The sequence below is a fragment of the Pyrgilauda ruficollis genome, unplaced genomic scaffold (assembly GCF_017590135.1).
Source record: "Pyrgilauda ruficollis isolate IOZ18807 unplaced genomic scaffold, ASM1759013v1 scaffold143, whole genome shotgun sequence".
In the NCBI taxonomy this organism is placed as follows: Eukaryota; Metazoa; Chordata; class Aves; order Passeriformes; family Passeridae; genus Pyrgilauda; species Pyrgilauda ruficollis.
This window is the reverse complement of record NW_024512877.1, coordinates 682228-690918: the sequence shown is the minus strand read 5'-3', so window position 1 is coordinate 690918 and position 8691 is coordinate 682228.

Here is an 8691-nt window from a genome sequence, read left to right as displayed (position 1 = left end):
CCACGGGCACCCCGACAGATGTGAGCTGTGTCAGCAAAGCCTCCTGCTGAGGGGCAGCTGAACCTGGCACCAGCTGACCTAGAGCTCCCATCCCATCCCATCCCATCCCATCCCATCCCATCCCATCCCATCCCATGCCATCCCATTCCATCCCATCCCATCCCATGGATCCCATCCCATCCCAAGCTCCTGCTCCCACCCCAGGGCTAGTGAACACACCTCTCCCTGCTTTTTAAGCTCCTCTTTGACTCCTTAAAACATAAATCTGATTTTGCATCTCACTCCTGTCCATTTAACGTGGATTTTTGTCTCCACTGGCCACATTCCACCATCTGAATCTCTCAGTGACCTCTCCAAAATGCGTTCCCAGTGGCTAAACACATTCCCAGGGCTGGGAGCCCTGGAACTGGCTCCACACCACCATGCTCCACTGAAATATATGTTTTCAGATGAAATTTCAAACAAAACTGAAACCCAGCAGGCAGCAACTGGAGAAGGGAAAGCTTCAAAGCCCATCAGTAACAATTTGGATTGAAAATCTCCTCTCGTTGCGTGTACTGGGTGCATTTACAGGCATGACAGCACATTGCCACCTAAAACAGGAGTCTGAACGTCCTCTGACCTAACCTGGGAGTGGTTTGGTGCCTTGTGGGAAGGAGCAGGGACACAGGATCATGCCCGAGCAGATGGCAGCTGGGCTGAACTTCGGCAGGACACGTCCAGGACAGAGCTTCAGTGAGGTTTCCTCCACCAAAGCTGGAGAGGGAAGGCGCCAGGGCTGTCCCTGTGTTCGCAGGGAAGGTGAGCAGAGTGGCAAGGCAGGGTGGCTCTGTGGAGAGCCTGGCTCTGTGCCACAGCTCCTCCGGTCAGCATGGCAAATGGGAGGGGTTTAACAACATTGCTGGGTGGGGAAAAGGGAAAAAAGGGGGGAAAAAGGAGGAAAAAAGAGGGGGAAAAAGGGGGGGGAAAAAGAGGGGGAAAAAGGGGGGGAAAAAGCTGTGCTGGAACAGTTACACTGGGAGAGTGAAAAGTACAGCTTGCTCCAGAGCTGGGAAGAGCCTGCATCCTGTCTTGTTTAAATATATGGCTGTGCTCAGAGGGTCTGCAGCCAGACTCTTTCCCTGCCTACAGGAATATCCCTTCAGAGGAAGGCAGGCAGAGCTGGGTGCCTTTGTTTGGGCTGACAGAAACGTGGTTCGGCCGCTTGGAGGATTAAGCAGATGTTAATGGTGTGTTTTGCAGTCAAACACCTGAAAATCAGCCCCTTTCAAAAATAAAACTGGCGAGAAACGTCCATTGCAGCGAGCGGGAGGAGAGCTGTGAAAGAAGCCAGCCAATATTGCTTTTTAATTGCCTCAGCTCCAGGAGTTAATGAGTTGCCAGTATCCTTTCACCAGGCGAGCCCTGCCTCCTCCCCATTCCCATCCTGTCCAGCTGTGCCCATCAGGGTGCAGTCTGGATGAAAAGGGGATCAAAGGCTGCGCTCATTTCTGTCCGCGCTCCAATTTAAATTTAACTCCAGCGTGCTTTATTTCGAGCTGCAGACTTTCTAGGTAATGACATATTCTGATTAACTGTTGAAATTACTAATGAATTAAAGGCAGTAGTCTGTCTTCGGGTTGCAAAAGCTGTAATAACAAGCTGCTAAAAATAATACAGGGCTTGATTTATTCCCACAAAAGCAGAGAAATTCAGAGTTACCCTGAGAGCATTGTCCTTTGCCATCTCCAGCCTTTCAAAACACTGCAGTAAAATGGATTATTGACTTGTGGAGTGGGAGTTTTACAGAGGGAGGCTGAGGCCCCTGGGCCCAATCCCCAGTGGGTGAATCCTTACTGGGAACTGGAGACTGGGCACCGAGTACATTCTGTCCTGGCCAGATTAAAGGTGGCAATTCAACATTTGCCTGCCACATCAGCCTTTTGCAGCCAGTGGGTACTGCTGACTTCAGCCAGGTCACAGGAGATACCCTGACTCGGTGCTGATGGGCTGAAAACAGAGAAAGTCAATGTTACTGCTTGTGCTTTTCAGGTTATCTCATCCTGCTTTAAAATAATTGGGGGTTTTTTTGCAGGTTTTGGGTTTGAGGGGTTTTTGGGGGGGTTTGTTTTGACAGCTGTTTAATTTTGTAATATTTGGGGTTCAGGTATTAGAGATTTAAAGAGTTGAAATGAATTTGAAGGAGATTTTTTTGAAGTGAGAGTATATTTGTTCTTAGGTAATTTTTGAGGGGTTTATGGTGTTTGAATCCCTGGATTCAGGCAGAGGAGAACCAGTGTTTGCTGGCACAAGAAAAGGAGCCAAGCCAGGGGCAGCAGTGGAGAAGAGAACCCTCTCCACATGCCAGGATGTCCAGGAGCAGCTGAGGACATTGTGACTCCTGTGCCTTGGTCCTGCAGATGCCACTCAGGGACAGGAGCCTGCCCAAACCCAGCATGGAGAATTAATGTGTTTCACTCCTCCATGGTTGCAGGGTCCTGCACCTGAGCATTCATCAGCTTAAAACTTGTCTCTGGACATATGGCATCCTCAAAAATATTCAGAATATAGTTATATATTCATGTACAGGTGTGTGTGTTTACAGAAACATGCACATTTACCTGAGTGAGCATGGGAGTATTTGGTGGCTTTTACAGAAATGTGTTGGCAGTGCCCCTCCAAAAGCTCTGCTGGAAGAGCTCTCCCAGAAGAATCTCCAGTTTGCAGCTTCTGTCCTCCACAGCCAGCACACAAACCGAGCACTGGAGGTGTCACAAAGCAAATGGAATTCAGTATCAAAGGGGCTGGCAGGGCGTTGCTGCGTTGGTGCTGTTATTCTTTCCCACATTCCATTCATTGGGAAGCTCGATTTCTGAATTTCAGGGACCTTGGGTTTCAGTTCCATTTTTGCACGTGAGGGAACACCAGAGGGCTGTAGGGAACTGCCCTGAGCTTTCAAAAGGCCCGAGGTGTCAGTGATGGATGAGATGTGAAGGACAGGGAGCCCAGAGCGTTGTGAATCCCTGGCTTTAGTGCATCCTGCAGGAAAAGGGCTGAGGTGTGGGGAATGCTGACAGAGCCCCTGCAGGGGCCTCCTTGGGTCAGTCCTGGTGTTCCTGAGCTCTGGGAGCCATTTCAGAGCCTGGTGAGGACAAAGATGGGCTTGAAATACAGCTTTACACCCCAGGAGGGACTGCTGCTGCTCCAAACCCTCCTGCCAGTGCCACACCACAGGGACAAGATGCCCCCAAAAATGTACAGTTGTATCTCCTAACTCTCCTCCTTTTTCTTGCAACAGGTCAGAAAATATCCCAGTTCCTCAGAGCCCAGCCCAGGACTGGCTGGGTGCTTGCATCTCTAGCAAGGGGTGTTTTTTCAGTCAAAAACAAGAGCAGATATTCAAATGCTTCCTTGCAAGAAATATTCCAAACACCTTGTTAAAATGTGACCAGAGCAGCGATTCCCCCCCGAACAAAGCCCCCCATGTTTTGTTTAAGCACGAGAGACTTTTGTACAGCTGAAAGAACTGCTGGAAAATCAGATTAAAAAACCTTGAAATGAATGCAGTCTGGTACCCAGCTATGAAAATTCATCTGGGTGCTTTGCAGCCTGAAAACATTCATTTTTTCCAAGCGTTTTCCTTTGTGCTCAGGACAGACCTGCTGCATGACGATTGCAAGGCTCGTTTACAAGTCACAGCTACCCTGCTGCACTCAGGTCTCGGGATGCACCTTCCCCTGCTGTGGGCACCACATCAAAGGCTCAGGGCTGGCAAAGCCAGCTATGAAGTGTGCAATTATTTACAGGTGAATACTCTGGCCTGTGTTCAGCCCCTGAAGCGTTTCTGAAGTGATACCAGCTTCAAATTAATAGATTCAGTGCTAAATTAGGAATGCTTGGGAGGGAGGGGAGGCCCTGGCACAGGGTGCCCAGAGGAGCTGTGGCTGCCCCTGGATCCCTGGAAGTGTCCAAGGCCAGGCTGGACAGGGTTTGGAGCCACCTGGGGTAGCGGAAGGTGTCCCTGCCCTTGGCATTATTCCACACATATTCCAATCAACAAGTATTTAATCTCAAGGCTTTTACTTGGCATGCTTAAAAGAAGGACTAACTGGACTGAACCCTCCAAAAAAAGAAATGTGTTTATTAGTTACCCTGAAATCCTTTCTGTCACCTGCACCGCTTCCACGTAAAAATTCAGTGTGGGCTTATTCCTGAGCGTGCCACACGTGCCAGTCTGCTGGGACAGAGACACTTGGGATACCCTTCCCTTCCAGGATCCAGGAGGGGAGGCCTGGCAGAGGTCACTTGCTCACAAAAGCACGGAGAACCCCCTTGGCACAGTCACCAAAATCCGAGGGGTTTATTTATTTCAGACCGTTTATTTGCTGTAAAAGCGTTTTGTTTAGTTTGTTTAACAGCCCGGACAGACAGCCACGGTTTAAAAGCACCATCCCACCCAGACTCCCCGGGGATGAGTTATCCTGAGCCTGGCTGCCAGAGCCCAGGCTAACATCTTGCACTGTGCCCCGGGGTCAGTGCCTGTGGCTGGCTGCAGGAGGCCACTGGAGAAGGAGAACATTCCTGAGCCGAGGATGTTTCACAGGGAAAGCAGAGCTACACTCTCCAGATGTTCCAGTTCAGGGCGTGTCAGCAAAAGCTCTCTGGCTGCTCTCAGCTGTCAGGATAGCTCTCAGAGGAGGGGAAGAGCAAATTCCTGCCTCTCTGCTCCAAAGCGGGGGTTTGGGCTCGCAGCATCAGAACCCCCAGCTGGAAACAAACCCGGAATGTGCATTTCACAGGGACACTCTGCTGCTTTGGGTCTGCTCCCCACCCTGCAGAGCCTCCCTCCCACGGCTCTGTGGGACCTGGGCTTGTGAAGGGTCTTTAAAACTCCATGGGAAGTTTATATGGTTTTGTACATTTGTATGTAAATACCGAGATGAGGAGCGTTGAGTTGGCTTCTGATGGAAAGGCACTGAGTTTTACATCTCTCGTGTCTCACTATTCACTGAGGCTGAAAATGGAATAAAATCTTTTAAAATGCCCCTCAGCTGCCCCATCTCTGCAAAAGCCAAGAAAACCAACAGAGCTCCTTTGCATCCCACCGTGTTCCAGCCCAGGAACTCTCCCTTTCCGCACAGTCACACATTCCCCTCAAATCCCTGCTCCTGGCTGGGGTGCAGCTCCTCCAGAGGCTCCCTGCTCCCATTTAGTTCCAGGTTATTTTCCCTTTCTGGCTTATTTTTCAGTCTCAGGAGAGTTACCCACAATCTCAAGCCCCCTATCACCTTGGTGCAAGGAACACAAAGCAGGAGGAGCTCTGGGACCATTGTTCCAACTTCCCCCTGCAACAGAAAAGAAAAAAAAATGTTGGTGAAATCGTATTTCCCGTGAGATTTTGTTGCTTTTTGTCCTCCTGGTGCTCTGGGTGCAGAGATGGGTTTGTTGCCCCCAGCTCCCACTGTGGCTGCTGCTGGCACTTGGGCTCTGATCCCAGGGGTTCCAGGGGAACTGCTTCAAACCCTCAGGGAGAGAGAGGTTCCAGTCCACACATCCCTGTAAATTCTTTAGTGGAAAACTGGGAGACAGCTCCTGAATGATCCAAAAATTTTTTTTTTAATATTTTACTGACAGACTTTCTAGAAAGAAGAAGAAGAAAACAACAGAGATAAAAATACAGCTCTGGGTTTGCATATTTACACGGTTACAGATTCACTGGCAGACGCGTTTGAGTATCAGGGTGATTATTACAAAACCCAGTGGGTTTTTCATTCCTGCACCTGTTTCTGTAGCAAGCACATTCCCCCTTGAATCAGCACTGATCCACCTGGCTGATGAGCACTAAGCACCATGAAATATTTGGCAGGGAAGAGGAATTACTCATGAGGACTCCGGCTTTGACAGCACTTCCAGACCCTGTCTGCTGGAAGTGGCCAGAAGAGATAACGTGACTCAGGCATGGGCGGGCCCTCCTGCCTATCAAAAATAACATCGTGGTCCCTGGACTAAGGCAAAACGAGAAGAAAAAGGATTTTTCTTCTCAAAAGGGAAAGAAGAAAAAAAGGCTGCTAAAGGATCCGAGTCTCCTGCACTCCTGCAACCCCAGCTGGAAAACTGCACCTCCACAAGTCAAGGAGTTGGTAAACGGCAGAAAATTCAGGGAAGAGCTCGGAGAGCGAAAAAAGATTTTAAAAATGAAGTTTCCAGTGGAGGAGGTCGGTCCTTTCAAGCCCAGCAAAGGGAGGGGGCTCCTGCTCCCAGCGTGTGCCTGAGCACAGGCTCGCAGACAAGGCTGTAATGAGATCCAGGGCTTGGAAGCCGAATCCAGACAAATTCAGCCTGTAAAACAAGACACGTATTTTTAACAGGGAGGGTAATTAAGCAGCACAGCAACGCAGCGAGGCACCGTGGCAAAGCCTCCTTCTTTGGGGAGCTCCAAATGAAGCTCAGATGTGCTTCCTGGGGGCCAGGCAGGACGGAGCCTTGGGAAGGGGACCACAGGGACCCACCTGGCAGGACCAGCCAGCAGCTCCAGTTCTTCTGGAACCAGTTACACCGACCAGCTATCCTTCTGGAACCTGCCAGGCCCTCCAGGGAGAATCCAGAGGAAGCTTTGCCACCACAAATGGAACAGAGGGAGTGGGAAGGCCCAGCGAAGGAAGAGGCGCTGCATTTTGTCCAGGCAGGACGGAGCCTTGGGAAGGGGACCACAGGGACCCACCTGGCAGGACCAGCCAGCAGCTCCAGTTCTTCTGGAACCAGTTACACCGACCAGCTATCCTTCTGGAACCTGCCAGGCCCTCCAGGGAGAATCCAGAGGAAGCTTTGCCACCACAAATGGAACAGAGGGAGTGGGAAGGCCCAGCGAAGGAAGAGGCGCTGCGTTTTGTCCAGGGCCTGTCAGCCCTCACTGGGGCTTTTCCAGCTCTGTCCCTTCGGCTGACAGGGTTTTAAGGATCTGCCCAGCCCTCACTGGGGCTTTTCCAGCTCTGTCCTTCGGCTCACAGGGTTTTAAGGATCTGCTCATCCCTCACTGGGACTTTTCCAGCTCTGTCCTTCAGCTATGAGGGTTTTAAGGATCTGCTCAGCCCTCACTGGGGCTTTTCCAGCTCCGTCCCTTCAGCTGACAGGGTTTTAAGGATCTGCCCAGCCCTCACTGGGGCTTTTCCAGCTCTGTCCCTTCGGCTGACAGGGTTTCATCTCCTGCCAAAGGACTCCTGGAAGGTGACGGAAGGAGGGACACGGGCAGGGGAAGCTGGAAAACATGGGAGGATGAAGGACAAACGGGACAATGAATCCATTGAATGTCTTTAAATCCCGAGGGATAGGTGTTTGTGTGCCTCACAGCTGGGATACAAGCACTCCTTCAGTCTGCCCCCTAATGCACATTAAAACAGGATAAGAGACAGGACGGCTGAGAAAAGTGGATGTGAACCTTAAAACAAATGGAGTAAGTGCGTTTTAAGCAGAGCAAATCCAAAATAAAATTAAAATAAAATCATTTTAATAAAGCATAAATACTAAATAAACATAAACGTATAAATATAAACATAAAATATAACAAAAATAAATTTAATATCTAAAACCAGTCCATTTTTACAGAAGTGTGTTTCTAGAAGTGACCCTGGCAATGCCACAGGATGATTTTTATACTTGAGCACCACTACTGAAATGTTTGGACAATCGATAGCCAAGGTTTTATCCAATCAGGTAACCAATAACAACGTAAATAAATTAGCCACCCCCTTACCAGATTAAGGCCTCCTTTCCCCAAAACACAAAAATGTGTATATAAGGCACAATTACATGTGTTTTATCTGCTAAATGTTCTAAGTAAGATGCTGAGAGGCCTCAGGTCACTCAGAGCAGAGCACACATCTTCCCAGCCCATGCCAAATGAGCCTCGTTGCCAGCTGGTCGCTTTCCAAACAGTGCAATATCAAAAATACAGAAAAGCTCTAAGAATCTTCCCAAAATGTTGGCAGGAATGACTTCTGCAGCATGTTCCAATCCCCACGCTGAGTAAAATATCTAAATAAAAGATCTTATTTGCAAGCACATGCATTCAACATTAATATATTCCCAGCTGTACTTGTATACTTCCAGCAAGGTATTTTTCCTAGGATCCACTCTAGGCTTGCCCATATTTTCCTAATATGACCCATATTTGTGGATATAGAGGACTCACAGGAAATCAGGACACAGAAATGCATGTCTTGGGGAAAAAAAAAAAAACAACAAACCTTTGCAATGTGTGTTTCTCATCACACAAAAATCCTCAGGCGTGTAAATAAATGAAAAAAAAACAAAAACCCACAACAAAAAATAAAAAATTAAAAATAATTCCTTGTGCTGTGAAAGAGGCAGGTACTAAATTGCCACTGCCACTGAGCCTGCAGAGCAGCAGGAGAAGCTGGGGAAAGGAAATGGAACATTAAAATCCTAAAATGCAGGGAAAAGGCAAACAGGGTTCCAGGAGATGTGCAGTGAGACGTGGAGCTCCAGAGTCCCTCCTTTCAACCAGCAAAGCCATCCCACCACTGGTTTCCTGGCTTTAAGGAAAAGAAGATCCGGACACACACCCACAGGAATGTTTATTTTGGCAGGGTTTGTTTTGCTAATTGTTTACGTTGGAATTGATGGGGTTTTTACCTCACCAAAAAAAAAAAAAAAAAAAAAAAAAAAAAAAAAAAAAAAAAAAAAAACCACAAA